General features: G+C 40.5%; 1 protein-coding gene and 1 pseudogene across 5 annotated transcripts in view; both read right to left on the reverse strand.

Annotated features, from left to right (window-relative positions):
- The window catches only part of MOB3B (MOB kinase activator 3B), a 146,238-nt gene that overhangs the window by 97,706 nt on the left and 24,564 nt on the right, over positions 1-23,968 (reverse strand). The gene's annotated exons all lie outside the window — the stretch shown is intronic.
- On the reverse strand, positions 4,601-5,265 carry LOC133376800 (actin-2-like; annotated as a pseudogene).

Raw genomic sequence — 23,968 nt, forward strand, 5'->3', positions numbered from 1 at the left:
TAGGCAGGCCTTTTTTTGTTGGTGCAGTTGGTGACTGCTTTGCAGGGTTCTACGTTGTATGTATCGGAATTTCTCTATTGAGATGCGTAGCAAAGTTGTGTAGCGCTGTGGAACGGAGAGTACTGAGTGAGCTGTGTGTGTGTGTTTGAATCTTTGCTAAGATTCTCCTTCCCTGCAAATTAGTCAGACAGAGACTTTAAGCTTTAAAATAAGAAACAACTACAGTAGGGTCCCGCTTTACAGCGCTTTGCTTTACAGCGTTCCGCTAATACAGCAGTTGTGAATTGTAGAAAGGCCCCGCTTTACAGCGCTTGTTCTGCTTTTACAGCAGTTTTTTGCCACCGGGCGCCATTTTGGTCAATGTAAGTCAATGGGATCCACTTTACAGCGGTTTTTGCTTTACAGCAGGGGTCCGGAACGTAACCTGCTGTATGAGCAGGGCCCTACTGTACTTCATTCTGGAAGTACATGCTTGATAGGAAAGAGTTCTATATCTAGCTTAACTGGCTATGCTGGAGCAATGAGCACTGGTCCCAGTACTCGCCCTCATCCTGGTTGAGAGGAGAGACAAAGAGAAGATGTCTGCTCCCCTCTCGAGAGAAAAAGAACACTGATTTGGGAAGGCGGGAAGGAACTGAGATCAACATTCCTTTGCTTATCAGCCTAGCAGGAAGGGAAGAGACGGCAGGATCAAAGGGATAGGTATAGCCTCAACCAGCAAGAGGTCTAGCTCTCTAGCTACCCTTATTAACTCCCATGCAACCTCAACCCACCAAGTTGAACCTCATACATTCCAACAGTATGTGGATAGAATACGTTCTTGCTTCAGACATTATCCCTAAACACCAGAAGACGTGCCTGGACCCAGGGGCAGAGCTGAACATGCAGAGCTAGTGTTCAGTGATACATCTTTGCATTTGAGGACCTTTTCTAGTTCTCTCATAGACGCCCTCCCCAGTCCTAGCCTTCTTCTGATTTCTTGACTATTGTCTCCATTTTGGTTAATAACTGTGCCAAGGTATTGATAATCCTTGACAAGTTCAATGTCCTCATTATCGACTTTGAAGTTACATAAATCTTCTGTTGACATTACTTTAGTCTTCTTGACATTCTGCTTTTGTGCTTTCCTCTTTAACTTTCATCAGCATTTGTTTCAAATCATGACTGGATCACTGATTAAACAATGTTTTAAACTTTTTTTAGAGTATTTTTCTTTCTTTTTTTGTTAAATTGTTTTGCTGGTATGTTTGCCACCCTGGGATCCTTCAGGAAGAAGGGCAGGATATAAAATTAATTAATGAATTCATTAATAATATAAAACAAGGATATGTGTAGCTCACCATTTTCTTAGGCACTATTTTATGGTAACACTGTTTTGTAAGTATTTGCTTTAACCAGGGGTTGAGCATTTCCAGTATTTTAGCCTTATGAATCACCCTGGTGGCCCTTTTCAGATGTATGTGAATACAATTAAACTTTTTTTAAAAAGCATTAAAATAAGAATGTGTCGGGCAGTAATGGGGACAGTACTTAAAATGAACGCACAACTCAGAATAACACATCCATAATTTTTGAAGTGTGACTGTTATGAAAGTAAGCCTGAAAATGTGCGTGCAATGCCTGGTAAAATCAATCCCTTTCTCAATTGAGGGGGAGGAAGGAAAACTGAGCAGAGCTTCCAATGATTTATTCCAAAGGGAATAAATTATGCCACGTAAGAACATATAGATAAATTTCTATAATGTGCACATTTTCTAGAAGTTGGAGAAAACTTTTCTTCTTACAGAATCTGGCTACCTTTGGTATTAAATATTTATTTATTTATTCAAAGCATAGATTATACAAATATAGAGAATCAAAAGCAGCATTAAGCCTCTTTTATCACATTTCTGTCTTGGAAAACCAAACTGCTTCTCTGGATGAGTGGTCCCTGTATCACATCCTGAGAACTACAACACAAACAAACATACAATCTAGGGGGTTGGCATTTTGTGAGATTGCCAATAATTCTGTCATATTGACAATTCTGTGACACTCTTCCTGTGGTCTACAGATCCATCTTTTGAGGGAGACAGAAGCCATGAGAGTTCAACTGGTTTGATTTTGTAATGCAGACAGGCCCATAGTTTCCAGGAGAAGGAAATGATAGTTAGAAAGGAACAAGAACAACCATCAGTTCTTCTCCCTTTTAATAAAGCTAAGCATTTTCAAGCTTCATGTTGTCTAAAACAAAAGTTCTGGTTTGTTCCACAGCATTTATACCTGTAAATCTACCTTCCAGAGCTATATCCAAGAACTCAGCACTACAAGCGAGTAAGGTTAATTTGACAGGAATGACAACCTCAACCATGTTTTCCATATTTGAAGGTGTCAGATTCTTCCTTTCCCTCCCCCCAAGGTTTGAGAACCAACAGGGATGAATCTACAGTTGCCTAGTCCTCCTGCAGCACTGAAAACCTGGCTTCAAGTTAACAAATGGCAAAGGGCATGAGAGTGTTGGGCCCAAAAGGCAGCAATTCAAGGGCAGATTCACACTGGACATTACCAAATCCCTTCATTTTATTAAGCTTCAAATCACACAAAAATGCTCAGGATGGTTTACACAGAGTTCCTAGGTAGCTCCTAATCTAGGCAACTTTCAGGGTCACATGCAGTGAACTTGGCAGCAGAAGGAGTTCTTGGGAAAATCTGTCACTTAACTATTGGAATTACCTGAACATGATAGGCTGAGAAGTGACTAGGCTGTAACAAAATGGCATCTTCCCAGATAGAAAATGGATGTTTGGAAGAAGCCTTGGTAAAAGAAGAGCTTGGGGAACCTAGACCCACATAAATATAAAAGGATTAAGAGAAATGTTTACTCTAAGTCTCAATTTCTCACATTTCTCATTTATTTTAGAGTTTATTTTCTGAGGAAAAGGCACTTTGGGGCTTTTTCCATGAGGTACAGACAAAACCCATCTAAAGGCTTAGTACCTGCCTTTGGAACGGTTAACAAACTGATAAAATTAAACAGAAAAATAAATGTATTGCTTTTCACATCAATCATCACAGCCCACCCTGCCCAACCCGCTAAAGAAAGAAGGTTGTTTAATTGGGCTGTTGTACAGTTCTGAAGTGCATAGTCATGTTCCACTCTAATTAGACATTTTTTCTGATGCTAGGGCTCTGGATTTTCTGAAGCTAGTGATCAAGGCACATCCTTGAAGTTATATAAGGGTCCTGAGGGGGAAAGAAGCCTCTCAACTTGCTGAAAGTGTGCAATGACACAGTGGACTACTTGAATGCAAGCCAAAGGCATCAACTACAAAGCACAACTAACCAGCAAGGAAAACTTACATTTATGGAACCAATTAAGCTAAGCTGCTTTTTAAAACAAGAATATTTCATTGATTACATGGATAGTACGGTGTTCAATCCTAATGGGATAGAACATCTTGCCCAGTTAATTAACAGTCTGTCTACACTGGATACTGCAGACGAAGCAGCACAAGGACGTTTACTCAAACTAACCACACAGGTTACACCCAATGCATTCTGACTCCCAAGGGTGGCCTTTCAATGCTTGCTAGTTTAGAAAGCATAATAATGATTTCATAACAATGATTTCTGGGTCAGAACCAAAAGGATGGGCATTCCAGATGCACATAAGTGTAGGAAGGCATCATCGTATGCCTGAATCAGTAGCCCACAATTCCATTTGCCAATGGCTAGTCTTATCAGCTTGTGTAAGGGCCACAGCTCAGTGGCAGAGCACCTGCTTTGCATGCAAAATGTTCCACGTCCAAGCCCTGGCGTCTCCATGTAGGGCTGGGAGAAAACCCTGTCTTAAACCCTGGGGAGGTGCTGCCTGTCAGTGTCAACAATATGGAGCTAGATAGACCAATGGTCTGACTCAGTATTAGGCAGCTTCCTATGTCCCTATGTACAAGGCAGGGATCATCCCCACAGTTGTGCCGGTCTCTAACTTGGAGAGAAAAGCTGGAGCTTGCCATTTGGGCACATGGAGTGCCTCAGCAGCCAAACACCAAAAGCAAAACTCTTCAATTCTGGAGCTGGAGAAGGGGGTGGGAATTGTCTCTGTAGTTGTGTCTGACTTCCACTCTGGGGTCAATTCAGCCAACAAATCAAGCTCCAAGCAGGGGAAGGTCCCAGAGGTCATGCAGAGGTAGATGCCAGGGACAAGGAGACAGGCAGGGTTGTCTAGGAAGGCCAGCCAAAATTTGTGGACCCCTGGCCTAAATAAATTTTCAAGTGCAGGTCAACAAGGGGGACACAAGTGATAAACTCAATTGGTGTGTCCCCATAGGTCACAGCTTTGAGAATCACTTCCTCAAATAATGTTTTATTCCCAGTTACAGTCCTGAACACACATTCTAATCATAGATGCAAAAATTATGGGCTGCTCCTGAGCACAATATGATAACTGAAAAAGTGACAAAAGTAAAATGTAAATATGTACATACACACACTGACACTATAACACATTTACACAATCTGACACTTCCTTCAATGGAACTTAATTTGTGGCAAGTGTCTGGGACTGCAGTTTAGAGGTGTGATCCTATGCATGTTTATTTAGAAGTAAATCCCACTGAGATCAATCAGACATGGAGTATATTTGAAAATCTAACATTTTGTTTTTGGAATTTCTTCTTTCCAGATTCTTCTACAGAGAGGAAGAGAAAGCGGCTGTGATCACCCCCTGCTCGAAATCCAAGGAAACACAGAATAACTTCTCCTTTATGTCCAGGATAATTTCCTTTTCCGCTATAGGGATGAAGCTGTAGCCTCTTTCTGTCAGAATCTTCATAAGGTAGCCTGTAAGACCATGGCCAGCCAAATCAAGGTGCTGGATGGCATGAGGAAGGGCATCATCCTAACAGATTGGCACACTGTGTGCGACACTATTTCCAACATCCATTACAATACAAGTGGTACAACCAAAAATATACATGGCTAGTGAAACCTGGATAGCTGCATACATGGCTAGAGTGTTGAAGGTCTCAAACATGATCTGTGTCATCTTCTTTCTGTTGGCCTTGGGATTCAAAGGAACTTCTGTAAGCAAAACAGTGTTTCTCTGGGGCAACCTGAAGCTCACTGTAAAAAGTGTGATGCCAGATTTTCTCCATATCATCCTAGTTGGTGACAACAGCATGTTCAATAACGGTACTTCAGGGTCAAGATACCTCTCTTGCTTTGAGCTTCATCTCCTACATAGCAAACCTTTTGGCCCATGCCAACCATAACACCCTAGTGGCATGGGCACCCAACAATTGAGGAGAACATGAGACAAGAAGTATCATCTCCAACAGAACCTGCTTTGCACGTACTGGAACAATTGTCAATGAGAAGCACAGCAATTTCTTCTTCTAATTTGCAGAGCTGTAAGGAGGCAGGTTTCAAGAGATGGAAAGAAAGAAGGTGCTGATACTGCTAGATCTGCTACTGCCGGCTGAGTGAGACTGTCCAAACCCAACCAAGCTCCTTTTATACCCAGGGGATGCCATCCCCCACCCTTCAGTCCCAGATGAGCACAACTCTAACCAGAAGCATAACTGAAACTTCTAAGAACCCCATAAAACTGTGGAACCCCATGGTGACATTGCCGTTTGAACAATTTGGATGGTGCTGCCTATATCAGCACCAACACTTTCACAACCCAAAACAGGTTGAGAGTCTGTTCAGAGCAACTGAACATGTGGAACAAGCTGATCTGATCTCCAAACAGTTCCATGCATGCTTAGCTTTTGAAAGGACATCAAGTACATGCACAGGCATCTTCACATGTTACTTTAAATATATAGCTAAGGCTTTTTAAGTGTACAACTAAAAATGTAATATGTGGCAAACTGAAGCTAGAAAACAAGTGCATCACCAGTGGGGCCTACAAGAAAATGTTGCATTTATTGATTGAGAAATAGGTTCTTAATCTCCCTCCACCCATCCCATAAAAAAGGAGAAAGAATAAATCAGCAATTCCACCTGCCAACTTAGAAACAAAAGATTTGTCACCACCTTCCTTCCTTTCTGTCTTTACTATTTCCAGTAGCATGTTAACTCCATTTATCTTAATTTTGTTAGGATTACACAGTCATTGCAGCAGAGGAAACAACGCAAATATCTCTCCCAGGATGTGCCTATCCCTTTTATTGCCTCATTTTTCCCTCTGTGTGCAGGAGAGGTTAAGGTTAGCTCGGTTTTATAAGGTTAACTTAGTTTTATAAGCCAGCTGTTACATTATTTCACATGGCAGATAGCAGCCCAGGAGACACAAAGGTGTGGTTGGACTTCCTTGTAAAGGAGAATGCAAGTTTTCAAACTTTACAGGGGGAAAACTGCTTTGTCATTCATCAAAAGCAGCTGAATCAATAGAAAACTGTATGCTTCTGCATTCAGGACCATTATACATTACACAGCAACACATCTGAGTGTGTAAGGCTAGAAACACACTCACTGTTCTGCCAGTTCCAGTGTGTCTCTACCTCTCTTCTGAAAATGGGGGCACATGACACTATCAAAACCCATCCCTTTTTACTGTAAAATCTAGTGGAAGCAACTTGAGGTTGTTGTTGTTCTTAATTCAGCTTCAAAGAGATTTTGCAACTAATTGGCAGATCAACCCATTCTTCCTCCAGGTGTGGCTAATAGAAACGCTTTGATCTGGCAACTAGTGTGTTTACCACATAAGTGTGCTAGACAGCACACCTCCAACTAAGGGCCACAGCTAAACTTGGTCTCTGATTAGTGTGCATAGAGGACTCTCATTATGTTTGTCATATTCATGCTTTATATTTTGGGCTGCAATCAACAGACTTTCCAAGTACCAGAAATTAAATCAAAGAAGAAACAGCATCAAAACTTACACATTTGTAAATCAATTGGTTACATTTTTGGAGAGGTTAATCTTGCCAAAGTTTGGAAACACAATTCCTTCAACCTTATTCAGTGCTTAATTATAATTAAAGATGGAGAAGAAAGCTGTTTCTTTTTAATGACAATGTTTAATGGCAACTAGTAATAACAATCTGAAGGAGTCAGTTATTCAAATAAATAAATAAAAAATACAGTAGGGCCCCACTCATACAGCGGGTTACGTTCCAGACCCTGACTGAAAAGCAAAACCCGCCAAAAAGCGGAACTCATTCAATAGGATGGTGCCCAAAAAATGCTGTAAAAGCAGAACAAGCACCGTATGAGTGGGGCCTTACTCTAATGGAAAGCCGCCATATTAGCGGAATGCCAAAAAGCAGGCCGCCAAAAAGTGGGGCCCTACTGTAAATAAATAAAAAGTCCAAGACAGATATGGATGGATATGGACTGCCTTCAAGTCGATTCCGACTTGTGGCGACCCTATGAATAGGGTTTTCATGGTAAGCAGTATTCAGAGGGGGTTTACCATTGCCTTCCTGAGGCTGAGAGGCAGTGACTGGCCTAAGGTCATCCAGTGAGCTTCATGGCTGTGTGGGGATTCAAATCCTGGTCTCCCAGGTCGTAGTCCAGCACCTTAACCACTACACAGCACTGGCTCTCAGCAGCAGGGAAAACATTGTTGCTATGTACGGGATGCAGCCAAACATTCCCTTCAAAGAGATCTTTGCTGAGCATGCCTGATATTCACAACCCACGGCAATCTAACAGGATCTGGTCTGAGTTCTCTCTCTGGCCCAGTTTATATATGGTGTGGGCTATGGCTTCAGCTTTTACCCATGTAGCATTCCATGCACACCCATCACAGTTAAACGTATTTCCTGTGGGTATCAGTTCATTACCATGCCCCACTGCCAACATGTGAATGGGCTAATACACACAGTAAATATATTTAACATTGAAAGGGAATTCTTTCATGAATAAGGGTTTACTCAGAACCCCAGTTTTTCACATAAAAACTAGATCTGAAGCTGAAGACTGACATAATAAAGAAATTGGGCTCACAATGCAAATCACTGCCCTAAGAACCAAGGCTGTCAGATGAGCATACCAGTAAACCAAGCCCAAGTTCAAGCTGGTCATGTCTCTCCTGCACACTAACTCTTGCCTCTCATTCCTCCTCTGGCTGAGGATAGCTACTGGTGCCTGAGATGGAAGGATACTGCAACACTTCTGCATTAGGCATCAAGCTAGAGGGCACCTTTGTTAACTTTCCCCAACCAGAGGCAGCAGTGAGCAAGGGATAAGACAAGACAAGATAAGACTGTGGGCTTGAACCAGTATCCAATGCGCTGGTATGTCTGTATGACAGCTCATTTGTGAACGTGAGTTTGTATAATATTGAAGAATGAGCAATGAGCCTCTTTTTATATTACCCTAAGCTGGCAGCTACCTGCAGACTGTCTGGGTGTGAATCACTGGCGTATATAGATGGAAGCGTGCACACCTGGATCCCTTGCAGGTGCTTATTACTTATTTGGAACAAATAATCCCTTTCCTTTGGGATGAGTCAAACCTGTTGACCAAAAATATTTGTATTTTACACCAGAGGGCCAAACATGCACAGAATGACTCAGGATAGACATAATGTAAAACTCACAAACCACTGTAGAACAAGCATTCCCATCAAATGCATCAGACTGAATTTACCATCTTCCGGCCAGCTTTATACACATGCAACATAGAAAGCTGCCTTATACTGAGTGAAACCATTCATCGTCCAGCTGAGTAGACTGACTGGCAGCTGCTTTCCGGGGTTTCATACAAGGGATATCCCCAGACCTAACTGGAGATGCCACACATTGAAACTGGGATCCATGCAAAGCAGATGCTCCATCTTTGAGCTACAGGTCTTCCCCTACAAAAATATACACATTTCCTGCATAGCAGAACATTTTGACATCCAACAAGCAATACAAAAGTTGTCTTCAAGCTTACAAAATAAACTTGTTTTCTGATAGGGTGGGCAGAGACGTGGAGGACCCTTCTAATATTTCTCAACAGCAGGATCTGAGTAGCCCTAGAGAATCATGTACACAGAAGAAAGGCTGTCTGGTTTCCTTATTTGTAAAAAGATTGCCCTTAATACCAGAATACCACTGTTTACTTATTTATTAAATTTATATCCCGCCCTTCCTCCTAAAAGGAGCCCAGGGCAGCAAACAAAAACACTAAAAACACTCTCCATTTAAAAAACAAAAGACTTTAAAACACATTAAAACAAAACATCTTTTTAAAAAAAAGCTTTAAAAACATCTTAAAAAGTAATTCCAACATAAACACATACTGGGATAGGGTCTCTACTTAAAAGGCTTGTTGAAAGAGCAAGGTCTTCATTAGGTGACGAAAAGATAGCAGAGATGGCACCTGTCTAATATATAAGGGGGGGGGAATTCCAAAGGGCAGGTGCCACTACACTAAAGGTCCACTTCCTGTGCAGAATGGACCTCCCGATTAGATGGTATCTTTAAGGTACCCTACAGAGAGCCACGATGAAGAAGGAGATGTCCCGTGTGCTGTCTTTATTTAACATCCCCAATCCAAGGGAAGAGGAAGATCTTGAGTCAGACAACCTGTTGGATATGGTACAAGCAGGAGATGATTGGAAAACATTCCCACAAGCTACCAAGCACTGCTGCTGACCCTGAATTGATTCCATTCCTCCTACCCCATTACCTCAAAGAAACACAAGGTCCAACAATGCAAAGAAAAAAGACACTGGAGAAGTTACATTTTGAGTCTAAGCGGTTGCAAGAATAGGAACCACATCTGCTTATGAGATAATTTTTTCTGTGTTTAAGGTCTCATAAAGTACGGATAAAAAGTCTATGATAATTGGGTTGTATGCATTTGGTTGTAAAAGTTATGTATGGGTAATTTGCTACTATAGGGGGAGAGCAACAGTCGGGGCTCTGCCACATTATTATGTTGTTAACAGTTTTAGTGGGATTAATAGCATGCTTATCAGCCCCCAATATTATCAGGCCTATGGATGGCGGAAGGATTTTGTATCCGGACCGCAGGTATTTTATTTATTTATTTATTACATTTATATACCACCCCATAGCCGAAGCTCTCTGGGCAGTTTACAGCAATTAAAAACAATAAAAACAAATATACAAATTTCAAAACACAAAAAACAATTTAAAAACACAATTTAAAAAAATTAACAATTTAAAAGCACATGCTAGAAGGCAATGGGATACATCCCATATGTCTTATGTAAGGCACAAGGGGGTCAAAGGGGGGATGGAGGATTAGACCAATGGAAGCTTATCACAGTTCAGATGTATGGTGATGTATGGAGGAATATTAATTTAACTCAAAGGTTGGAGAGGCTTTTGTTTGTTTGTTTCATACACACACACACATATATACACACAGCGGTTGGCATATTTTCCCCTTATGAGTAAATTTTTATGGCTAAGTTTTGATTTTTAAGCCTTAATGTTCAGGCTTAGGGGATGGTAAAGTGAAGGAGGGTCTCCAATTACATATGTGAGAGGGGACCCTCCGTCGTTTTCTTACAAGAGACCTACAAAGCGGGTGCAGAAAATAAGGTATTTAAATATCCTTATTTCTGTGAGCAATTTATGGCTCCTGGCTCAAGTCACACCCAGGGAGTGGGAATTCTCTTTGCAAAATCTGTAGATTTTTTACCAAACAAAATTCAACAGGATACTGAGAGTAGATATCTTTTCGTTTCTGGTACCATGGGCGGTCACGCTCTCACCTTTGCTTCCATTTATACTCCAAATTCTCAACAATATACCTTTTACATAAGACACTGAAAAAATTGTTTTGCTTTGCTATAGGAGAGGTGGTGCTTGGAGGTGACCTTAACACTATTTGTGACATGACAATGGTTAAATCTACAGGAGGCAACACCCTCTCATTTCAAGGTCGATTGGTTATTGCTCAGCTGTTGGACTGTTTCATGTGGTGGATGCCTGGCATCACATGAACCAGGGCATCAGGGATTACTCATACTTTTCTCCAAGATTTCAATCTTTTTTCAGGTTGGATTATGTTCTAAGCACTGCCCCCCTAGTTTCCCATTTAGTACAGGCTGATATCCTATCAAGGGTTGTGTCAGACCATGCTGCTGTGGAGGATGGTTTGAGACCACTGCATATGAATTTGTCTACATATGCTTGGCGCATTGATCCAACCTTACTTTTGGCCCAGGAAATATCCAAAACAATAGCTGATGCTTTAGCAGATTTTACAATTAGCATTACTCCAGATATGCAATTTGACACTATCTGGGATGCCATGAAAGCAACTATACGTGGCCTATGCATTGGTAAATCTTTTAAATGAAAGAGATGTACAGATTTCACTCAAAACTTTATTGGAAGACACAGCAAATCTGGAACAAAAGCATAAAAAATATGGATCCAAAAAAAAGTATGCTCAATTGGTTAAGAAGCAGAAAGAATTGGAGGCTTTGGATTCTGCAAAGATTGCAAAATCTTTCATTTATATCCAACAAAAATATTATAAATTTGGGAACCATGGTGCTCACGCATGTCTTGAGGAAACAACAGGTATCCTCTAGAATAACCTTGATAAGGCAGACGGAGGGTACTCTCACTCATGATTCAATTAATTAATTCAGTATTTGCTTATTTTTATAAAGAATTATATAAAACTAAGTCTTCTCAGCCCCTAGATATTAATACCTATTTGGCGGGGTTTCACCCCAATCCCTTGTCAGATAAAAAAAGAACACAAATAGATATGGCTATACTGGAGGAGGAAGTTAAACAAGCCATTAAACACTTTAAATCAAACCGAGCCCCGGGTCTGGATGCTTTTAGTAGTTTTTTTATAAGAGGTACCAAGGTTTATTAGTTCCCCATTTAACTCATTTATTTAATTTAATATGGTCAGGTGGCCTGGTACCAGCAACATGGCATTCTTTGTGGATTATTGTTCTTCCCAAACCAGATAGGACAAAACAATGGTTGGATCATATAGACCTGTCACATTACTGAACCAGGACCAAAAGAAATTTACCTCCATTTTGGTCAGTCGCTTGAATGGAGTCATTTCAGGACCAATCCATGCAAACTAAACTGCGTTTATGCCTAAAAGATGTATTGCTGAACCAATATGCTAAATATTATTTATAAGACAACATACTATAAACAACTCCTAGTGCTACTCTCTCTAGTTGCTTATAAGGCATTTGATTGCCTGGTCTGGGGATATTTAAAAGTGTTCCATCGCAAATATTGGCACAAATTTTCTTTCAAAAATTTCAAAATTATATGTTATTAATTTGGCAGTGGTTCTTACCAATAATATAGACTCTACCCCCATAGCAATGGAAAGGGGTACTAAACAGGGTAGTCTGCTATCACCCTTGCTCTTCACCCTCTCCCTCAAGCCATTAGCTTATAAACTGTGCAATAATAAGAACACTGTGCGCTCATGGGGAGAAGGCAGAGAGCATTTGCTGAACATGTACACAGATGACATGTTACTGATGCTCAGTGGTCCACTTCAATCGGCTGACCCCCTTCAAGATGAACTAAAACAATTCTCCCAAGTAGCAGGTCTTATTCCAAAGAAAGGGGATCCCAAGGAATGCAGTAATTATCGAACTATTGCCTTAATATCCCATGCAAGTAAAGTAATGCTCAAGATTCTACAACAAAGCCTCATACCATATATGGAGTGAGAAATTCCAGACATCCAAGCTGGATTTAGAAAGGGAAGAGGCACCAGAGATCATATTGCAAACATATGTTGGATAATGAAACGGACCAGGGAATTTCAGAAGAAAATCACCCTGTGCTTTATGGATTACAGCAAAGCCTTTGACTGTGTAGATTATGAAAAACTATGGAATACTTTAAAAGAAATGGGGGTGCCACAGCATCTGATTGTCCTCATGCGCAACCTATACTCTGGACAAGAGGCTACTGTATGGACAGAATATGGAGAAACCGATTGGTTCCCAATAGGAAAGGGTGTGAGACAGGGGTGTATTTTATCACCCTATTTATTTAATCTATACGCAGAACATATCATATCGAAAGCGGGATTGGACCATGATGAAGGAGGTGTGAAAATTGGAGGGAGAAATATCAATAATTTAACATATGCAGACAATACCATACTACTAGCAGAAACCAGTAACGATTTGAAACAAATGCTGATAAGAACATAAGAACATAAGAAGAGCCTGCTGGATCAGGCCAGTGGCCCATCTAGTCCAGCATCCTGTTCTCACAGTGGCCAACCAGGTGCCTGGGGGAAGCCCGCAAGCAGGACCCGAGTGCAAGAACACTCTCCCCTCCTGAGGCTTCCGGCAACTGGTTTTCAGAAGCATGCTGCCTCTGACTAGGGTGGCAGAGCACAGCCATCATGGCTAGTAGCCATTGATAGCCCTGTCCTCCATGAATTTGTCTAATCTTCTTTTAAAGCCGTCCAAGCTGGTGGCCATTACTGCATCTTGTGGGAGCAAATTCCATAGTTTAACTATGCGCTGAGTAAAGAAGTACTTCCTTTTGTCTGTCCTGAATGAAAGTTAAAGAGGAAAGCACAAAAGCAGGACTACAGCTGAACGTCAAAAAGACTAAAGTAATGACAACAGAAGATTTATGTAACTTTACAGTTGACAATGAGGACATTGAACTTGTCAAGATTATCAATACCTCGGCACAGTCATTAACCAAAATGGAGACAATAGTCAAGAAATCAAAAGAAGGCTAGGACTGGGGAGGGCAGCTGTGAGAGAACTAGAAAAGGTCCTCAAATGCAAAGATGTATCACTGAACACTAAAGTCAGGATCACTCAGACCATGGTATTCCCGATCTCTATGTATGGATGTGAAAGTTGGACAGTGAAAAAAGTGTGTAAGAAAAAAATCAACTCATTTGAAATGTGGTGTTGGAGGAGAGCTTTGCGCATACCATGGACTGCGAAAAAGACAAATAATTGGGTGTTAGAACAAATTAAACCAGAACTATCGTTTGAAGCTAAAATGGTGAAACTGAGGTTATCATACTTTGGACACATCATGAGAAGACATGATTCACTAGAAAAGACAATAATGCTGGGAAAAACAGAAGGGAGTAGAAAAAGAGGAAAGCCAAACAAGAGATGGATTGATTCCATAAAGGAAGCCACAGACCTGAACTTACAAGATCTGAACAGGGTGGTTCACGACAGATGCTCTTGGAGGTCGCTGATTCATAGCGCCTAAGTCATAGTCGACTTGAAGGTCGCCTAAGTTGTAGTCGACTTGAAGGCACATAACAACAAAGCACGTCTTAAAATCAATTATAGTAAATCAGTTGTCATGTTCTTTAATACTCCTCAACATCAATTGGAGGTTTGTAAGACACTGAGGGTTCCAATTAATAATAAATTCTTCCGATATCTTGAAATTTTATTTCCCAAGAACCCTCAAAAATTATTTAAATTAAATTTTTGTAATTTGATTCATAAAATTAAAAAGGACATACGTCATTGGTCTAAACTGAAATTATCAATTATGGGGAGGATTGCATCCCTTCAAATAAAAATCATACCCCAGTTTTTATACTTGTTTCAGGTTCTCCCCATCCTCATTCACCCAAGATCTTTTAAAAAATTGTGAATGATGTTTAATTCATTCGTTTTCCAGGAAAAAAGTCCACCTGTAGCAATGAATCTATTATAAAAAGTTGGATGAAGGAAGATAGGGACTGCCTCATCTACAGATATATTATGAAGCCTTTCAACTGAGGTAACTAAGCTTCATGATAATGGAAGCAGACAAAACATGGATATGCATTGAACAAGACATGTTTGGATCTAGTCCTCTGGGATCACACTCTTTTTTGGCTAAATATAAACTTTGTCTCAAAAATATTCATAACCCATACACTAAAAATATATTTTTAATTTGGAAAAAATGGCAACCCAAAATGTCTCCAACGTGCTCACCATTGACTCCCCTCCAGTATTATCCTGGATAAATGGATGATTCTCTACACAGGTTGGTGGCATCATGGAAGAAACAGGGAAATTTCAGTTTAAGGGATTTCTTTGTTGGGGGTAGACCTGTTACACTGACACAATTCCAACACAATATTTCAGGTTTGTCCTCGGGATGGTTTCAAAAGCATCAATTAGAACATTTCCTTTGAGACCCACAGGTTAAACAACATGCTACTAGGGTGTTGACGAGATTTGAAAAGACAGAGATTTGGAGACAGAAATAAGTGGAAGGGGATTGGTGTTGACATTCTATAAAAGTATGGTAGAAACCCAGATGGGCTCAATAATAGGGTTGCAAAAGCAATGGGAGAATGATTTACAACAGGAATTGGACGACATGGAATGGGTTAAGGTATATACTAACAAATGGAATAAATCCATTTCAGCTAAGTTTAAGGAAACTAATTTAAAAGTTTTCCATAGATGGTATAGGACGCCAGTCTAATTATCTCATATCTCATCTACACTTAATTCCAACTGTTGGCAGGGCTGCTCCACCAGAGATACACACCTGCATCTCTGGTGGAGTTGCCCGTGGGTTCAGGTGTTCTGGATGGCAATTGGATCTTGGCTTACGTTTATTGTCATTGTATCTATGTAGTAACATGGACCTGGAATTTTAAAACTTTATTGTCTTTTCTGTTGATGGTGGTTCACCAATCTATTGTACAAAAATGGAAAACATTAGATGGTCTAGGTTTGATATTATGGTACAGAAATGCCTGGCATATCGCAGTGATGGAAAAAATATCTTATGAACTTCGTTGACTCCACGGGAAGGATACAACATAAACACTTACTGCCATTTGGTGGAAATTTATTCATCCAAACATGAGTTATAGGATAATCTGCCAACGGCTACAAAAATAATTTAATTACATAAATTTTTCTTTTCTTCTTTCTCCATTGGCACCATGGGAAATATATAAATTTGTTTGGCTTTGAGGGGGATAGTTGTTATTGTTGTATTGTTACATTTCTATTGTTATTTTCTTCTATATCAATAAAAACTTTAAAAAAAACACTTATGCTGCAGCCAATTTCCAACCAGTTAATAAATAAAGAAAAAAAATCCTTGGACAAAAAAACAGTGTAACTATCACTGCGGTCAGTGTAAGTAACTAAAGTCCTGTATTTACTATTCCTCAATTTTAATATCCACGTTTTAGCAACAGAAAAGTTATTTATTTATAACATTTTTGCATGCCTTCCAAAATCTATGGGGCTTAAGGTTAACATAGAATCCTTTTTTTTAGAGAGCCATCATGTAAAAACAAAACATACACTCCATGAACAGTGAGGCATGAAATTTCAGTTACATCTACAGTAGCTTTAAATTATCGCACCTGGACGATTGGCACTACATACTAGGCAAATAAAGGGCTCCCACTTTCTGATAGTGTGTGTGGGGGGAGAGAACACGACAGTGAGGCATGAGGGCAATCCTTTGAGGGCCCTACTGGGAAGTGCGTGTGTATGTGTGTGAAGATATCATATTGCTTTATATTAATTTGGGATGGGGAAAATATTGCCACCCTCTAAGAAAAACCCTATTTTATTATATGTTATATATAGGATATAAAACTGAGCATTAGAAGACAATCTATGTAAAACAAGTGGGGAACAAAGTCAAGGAGTTCTTATCTCTGTTCTAATTACCAGGTCTCAAGTAGAAAGTTACTAGGCATCCCATTTTAAGGACGTTCATTGTTGTTTTCTTTTAGAACATAGAAGAGTGCCTTATACCAGGTCAGACTATTCGTCCATCTATTTATTTATTTATTTATTTTAAATAATTTATCCCACTCTTTATCTTCCATAGATGCGATCACTGTACAATACAAAGCAACAAATACAGCATGTATTCTAGGAGAGCTAAAAAGGTAGATTCTATTTCTTTTCCAAGATACCGATAAGAGTCCTCCTGCAGGTGTTATGAAAGGGAAAGAGTGTCAGACCATGTGTGCTGCCCCTGGCCCCTCCATCCCTGACTTTTCCATGTTAAGTGGAAAGGTCTTAAAGGGGAGCTTGGAAGTGTGTTCACTTGCACACACTTGCAAGCCTTCCTGCAACTGGAAAGCCTGTGTGATTGAAACTGCACATTGTGGGGAGGCTTGTAAATGCATTCATGCAAACACGCTTACATTCCCCCTTCAGACTTTGCTCTGCTAAATGCGGCTAGGGCAGGGGTGGAGGGGGCAGGGATGGCACACATGGCCTTGCTCCTCTAACACACCTTTACCTTCATAACACTGAAATAGAGCTAAACTAGGTTTAGAAAGCTAGCTTCAAGGTACTATCACATGCTGCCCTGGGCACCTGCTAGGAGGAAGGATGGGATATAAATCAAATAATAAATTAAATAAATAAATGTTATTTCCTAGTACAGCCAAGAAACAGAAAGGATTAAGCTAGCACAACCAGGATTATGCAGAGGTCACACTGAGCTCTGCATTGGCCTGCCAATGGGGAACTCACTGCACTTCAGGACAACTTGCAAGATGTATTGTTGTTGTTGGGAACAAAATCTGCCTACCATCCCCAGCACATCTTTGCTTCCATCAAGTTCCATCAAGTTTTCTGCAGGGTGAACCCAAGACATTTGCTGCCTGCGGTGGGACAACAAAAGGCCCAAGTCAAGGAACATAGTATTCAAGGCCAACCAAGTTATGTTGATCTGAGCCAGAAAATCCCACAAGCATCTCTGCCTGGTCAGGAAAAAAGGCAGTAATAATAAATTAAATAATTAATAGTTTTTCTGCCAAAATCAACTGTCAGATTGTACAGCTGGTCTGGCTCCACAAGATGACAAGGATGGACGTTTGCTAGGGCCCCCAAACTAGCAGAGGGCTCATCGCCCTAACAGTGCTACCATTTCCACTTTGCACACAGTATCAAAGAAGATCAGATGCCATCTAAGAGAATTCTCAGTTTGGATGTCCCATCTGTTCGGGGGGGGGGCATTGAAGGTGCTGTATGCAACTGTCTCCGATATCCTGGAACCATCACAGCCAGCTCTAAGCAATATACATGCACCTTCTACACACACCTGCTTTCACAATGATGGGCATTTAGCTAGTTGAAAGCAAATGTTTCTTCCAATATCAGGCTGAGTGGAAACCTCCAAGCAATGTCACAAGCATTATTGTGATTGCAGCTATGTAAGTAACCTCCCTGAAACTAGACAGGCTTTAAATCTTTTTTAAAAATGATGTGACCCATTTTGCTCTCTTTCAATTCCTGGAATAATCACAATGTGGACCAGCAGTAGCACACTTAAGTAATCCTGTTTCACCATATGGTCCTAGTCATGTGTAATGACCCAAGTCAGCAGGTCACTTAATTTGCCCTAGTTATCATTCTGAGCCAATGGACAAGATCCTCTGTGAATAAGTGCTCTCGGATTTGACAAGGGAGAATATCTTCCTGTAACCATTTATGCAACTCAGTTTGTAGTACCACACACATTTACCTGAATGAATAAATGTCACGTTATCAGATGGAACATACAAAATATCATTTGGATTTTTATTATACTGATGATTATTTCAGGAAAGAGAGTCTACAAGAGATACTATACAAAACATGCATAAAAAAGACAAGAAAAAGAAAAAAACATTCCCAAAATGCAAGCTCAAACCCAATAGGCCAGTCCTCTATATAAGTGATCCCCCATGGCTCAGATGCACAGTTTGTATTCACCAGAAGCCATGCATTCAGTACTGTGGACCCGATTCTCTGGAACTACCTCCCAGTTAAGATCAGACAGACCCCTCCCTGTTCATCTTCAGGTGCTTGATGAAGACCTTTCTGTTTCAGCAGTCTTATTAGGGAAGTGTTCTGTTTTTATTATTAATTTTTATTGATTTTATACACTGTATGCCTTTTGTAATCTTTATGGACATTGCTTAGAAACTTTGGTGATTAAGCAGTGTATTCATAAGTGAAATAAACACAAATTTAAAAAATAAGATTTAAATATATTCAATAGGCAAAAAATGTACCTATAGTCAAGAGATATTTCTATCAAACTTTAAAAAGCAGGGAAATTCGGCACCTATAGTGAATGCACCAGGGCAGCAGGGAAATTGGGCAGCCATAGTGAAAGCACCAGGGGAGCAGGAAACCTGACCTCCTCTCTGAGATATTGGACTGCTCTACAAATTGGTCAAAATGCAAACACCATTTGGATTGGACTTTCACAGTCCAATCCACTTCCTGTGTAGCTTGGAAGAATTTGGTAACATGTGCCTCTGAGCATATGGTGAGTGGTGGCAACACCTGCCATCTCCAAAAAATTATATTTTTGTGTTTGTTGGTGTTCTTCTTACTTTGCTTCTTTCCCGTGTTACTAATGTTTCTACAAAGAATCTAATCTAGAAAATTTTATTTCTTTCATTTTTCATCCTAGCAATCTGTGTCAAATTTATGTTTGTTAATTTCAAAGCCTTTTTATTGGTCAATGTCATATGATGGTGAAGACAGTGTTTCGTGTTTCCAACTGGAGGTTATGTTCTATTTCTATTTTGGGTGCATTAACAGTTGAATCTGAAACTGCAGTTTGATGTAAAATCAGACTGAATACAATATGTTGCTACTTCAGCAACGACTCAACCTGTTGGAAAAAAGAGGATGTATGTTTTCAGCCTGCTATGTTTAAACCACTTCATTTAAGGCAAGGTGGACACAGTCAATTAAAAACACAGAGCACACCTAGAATTTTGCTAGAACATATTTTCACTGCCACTGTTTTATCTTGTGCAAATTGAGACACACCTCATGTGCACTGGAGACTATTCTGCAGAATAGTCATTGCTATTATTCCACAATTATGTTTGGAGTTTTTTTAGTCTAAATTTTGCAAAGTGTTGCTGTACACATATTCACAGAAATAGAAGCAAAAGAAAATGATTTCGTATAGGAAACTTCACTAAAATTGCAAAGGAAATCAGACGTATTTAAAGTGACCATCTGAACTATGTCAACTGTCTTAATAATGTTGCTTCCTCCCGGCTAAAACAAGATCAGCACATCTCTATTATTTGGGCTGACTGAAGGTGTTGCTACCACTCACCATATGCTCGGAGGCACATGTTACCAAATTCTTCCAAGCTACACAGGAAGTGAATTGGACTGTGAAAGACCAACCCAAATGGTGTTTGCATTTTGACCAATTTGTAGAGCAGTCTAATATCTCAGAGAGGAGGTCAGGTCTCCTGCTCCTCTGGTGCTTTCACTATGGCTGCCCAATTTCCCTGCTTTTTAAAGTTTGATAGAAATAGCTGTGCGCTATAGGTACATTCTTAAACTGCAAGGTTTTTAGCCGACTAGTGAATTTTTCTGCTTTTTAATCCAGGAGGTAAGAAACGGGATCCTGTGCAAGTTTGCTGAGAATGAATTGATCATTTGCATGCTTATTGAGTTCAGTGGGATTTACTCCCCTGCAATCATGCTTAGGATAAGTGAAACTGACCACAGGGGATAGGGAGGAGGAGGAGGAGGGAGGGGAAGAAGAGCAGAGGGGAGGAGGGGGAGGGGAGCAGGCAAGAGAGGGAGCAGAGGAGAAGGACAGGTTTGATCATTTGCATTATACAGGCGGGCCCTGCTTATACGGCGGGTTCCGTTCCGGACCCCCACCGTAAAGCAGAAATCCCCATAAAGCGGAACTCAATTCACTATAATGGGCTGCATCGCGCAAAAATGACGCAAAAACATCACAAAAGAGCAAAAAATACCTTTAAAATTGAAAATGAAAGCCGCCACATCAGCGGAACGCCTTAAAGCGGGGCCCTACTGTATTGAGTTCAGTGGGATTTACTCCCGTGCAATCATGCTTAGGATAAGTAAAACTGACCGGGGGGGGGAGGGCTGGAGTGGGCAGGGGAGTAGGAATAAGGAGGAGGGGAGGGGAGGAGGAAGGGAGAGGACAGTAGGAGGGGAAAGGCAGGTCTGATCAATGGGATTTACTCCTATGCAATCATGGTTAGGATAGGAAAAACTGACCATGGAGGAGTAGGAGAGGGAGGGGGGATGGGTGGATTGGAGGGGGCAAAGGAGGGGGGAGGGGCAGGTTTGATCATTTGCATGCTTATAGAGTTCAGCTGTATTTACTCCCGTGCAATCATGCTTAAGATAGGTAAAACTGACCATGGGGAGGAGGAAGGGGAGGAGGGGGAAGGAGGGGATTGGAAGGGGAGGCGGATGGGAGGGGGATGGGAGGGGCAAAGGAAGGGAGAGGAAAGGGGCAAGAGGGAGGCAATAGGAGGGAGGAGAAGGGATGGTGGGTTTGATCATTTGCATACTTTTTGAGTTCAATGGGATTTATTTCTGTGCAATCATGTTTGAAAATGGAAATGGACTGCCTTCAAGTCGATCCTGACTTACGGTGACCCTATGAATAGGGTTTTCATGGTCAACGGTATTCAGAGGTGGTTTTACCATTGCCTTCCTCTGAGGCTGAGAGGCAGTGACTGGCCCAAGGTCACTCAGTGAGCTTTATGGCTGCGTGGGGATTCAAACCCTGGTCTGTTAGGTTGTAATCCAACACTGACCTGGGGGAGGGGCAGGAGGGGGAGGAGATTGGGTGGGTGGGCACAAGGGAAGCCCCTTACCTTTCCAAAAGGAAAACGTGAACAGTTTCATTGCTTTTCAGCATTTGCCCCGCCTTTTTATTCTACAGCAGGCACATGTAGCCTCCCACCCAAATTTAAACCAAAGCTGTCTCTGGCCACATCAACACCAGGCCTTTATTTCACTTTGGACTGTCATGGCTTCTCTCAAAGAATCCTGGGAAGTGTAGTTAGTGAAGGGTGCTGAGAGTTGCTAGGAGACGCCCTGTTCCCCTCACAGTCCTTCAATCAGAGTAGCTGACTGTTAAACCAGTCTGGCCACTGGAGCTCTTCTCTCACCACCCTTCAGAAACTACACTTCCCAGGATTCTTTGAGGGAACCCATGACTTTCTCAAGTGAAATCAAAGTCTAGTGTGGGTGTGGCCCCTGATTAGTCAAGCCAAGAAGCTGTGAGTCTGGCTTTTAGAACACTGACAGTTGGTTCTTACTGAGCATGCCTAACACTATCATTGGGTTCAAGGCAAAATTTCTTAAATTAATTAAAAATCAGCCAGGCTTTTTTTTTTTACTTTTAAACTGCAGAAGATGAAGGTCAAAGTATGGGGCAAGGTCAGTAAGAGGATTACAGGTACTCAGTGAACATGGCTGATTTTAATGAATTTCAACAGATTATGAGAACGTTCAGAGACAAAAGTCCAAAAGGGCTTTGGTTTTTTTCTCTCTTTTAGACTTTGAACTCTATTCTCTCTGACTGTTTTGTGTATCGCCATGAAAATTTAGAGGGTTGTTAAGCAAGCGTTTCTGAGTTCAGGACTATAAGTTTTGTAAGGTTTTCTTTTGAAATGAGCTTATGGGAAGCATCAGAATGGCATGGGGGTATTTTCAATTCAACATTGCAGAATGTGAAAAATCCATGCTGGCTATAGCATACTAATTTACCTCCTATTATATTCAATGCCAGAGACTTGCAATGATTCAAAAGGCTTAGTTTTATTCTAGCAGCCAGACAGCACAACTTGTGATCCACATTTTGTAAAACCCTTAGAAGTTTTGTTTTATTAAAAAAAACACAAATGGTATATAAATTTTGTCAAATATTAGAAAACAAACCCAACAAAGCACACCAATCCTGAATTGTAGAATGCCCTGCGCTTGACAACATGCTCATTTGCAGCCCTAGGTAAGAAGCAGGAGGAGTGGGCATGTTAACAAGCTCTAATAGGCTTCCTAACAAAACTGTGTTTGACTTGGTGGGTAACAAGTTGTGCAGTATTGCAAGTAATAAACAGTTGCCACCTTTCTAGCAAATGGAATATTTATTAATTTTCCTGTCCACATTTTCTGAAATACAATCATCTTATTCACCAGGATTATATGCCAATGTTTATAAGCCACTTCTCTTTTCATGTCTTCTCTTTATTTTTCCAGTTTGTCACAACCATTTTGGCCAGGGTCAGCAAATTGCTCATTAGTTTTCTGTATATTTTTTTCCCCTAACATGACCCTGGAGATTATCTAACAAACTAGCCTGTGGATTAAATGGAAAATAAATACCTTTTACCTCTTTGATAATTATAAAAAACACTTTGCACTGCCATCATATATGCATAGAATTCTTCCAAGTTACATAGGAAGTGGATTGGACTGTGAAAAACCAACCCAAATTGTTTGCATTTTTACAAATTTGTAGGGCAGTACAATATCTCAGAGAGGAGGTCTGGTCTCCTGCTCCCCTGGTACATTCACTATAGCTGGTAAAAGTTTTTTAAAGTTTTATAGAAATACCTGTTGGCTATAGGTACATTCTTAAACCACAAGGGTTTTTTGCCTATTAGTGAATATGACTATACAGTTCTATGAAATTATCCATCTGTAAGTCCTCCTACATTTGTCCTTGCAAAGTAAGCTGTCCATTACAATAAGAATGTATTGAAAGAGTTTGCATGACCTCTTAAGATTCTGACTTGTAGAAAATAGAATAAACCCAGTGGCAGGTTTAGTAGAGTGCAATTTTAAGACAAGAAATTCAACTTTAATTACCAAAGAAGTATTAAGTAATGATTCCAGAAGGTCTTCCTCCTGATCTAGTGGCTGTTTCAAGTTTTGTACTCTGTGCTTTCTCTAAAATTATTTCAAGCTAGATCGTTCTGTGCTCTGTTCTTTGGTATACATGATCTTTTCTCTCTCTCTTCTGAGCTACACATTACTTACACAGATCTGCATGGGCAGGCAACCTAATAAAGTTTTTATGGACTAGTAATTTGTGGAAATTTGTAAAGCAGATGTAGAGCCACTGCCACTGCCATTTAAAGTTGTCCTCAGCTCAGCAGTCATAAAACATATGCTTTGCATGCAGAATGTCCCACGTTCAATTCTTGGCATTTCTACCTAAAGGAAACTGGTAGCAGGATGGGGATGCAATCTTCCTAAAACTTTAGAGAGTTACTGCCCATCACAGTAGATGAT

Source organism: Rhineura floridana, chromosome 1 (assembly GCF_030035675.1).
Source record: "Rhineura floridana isolate rRhiFlo1 chromosome 1, rRhiFlo1.hap2, whole genome shotgun sequence".
Lineage (NCBI taxonomy): Eukaryota > Metazoa > Chordata > Lepidosauria > Squamata > Rhineuridae > Rhineura > Rhineura floridana.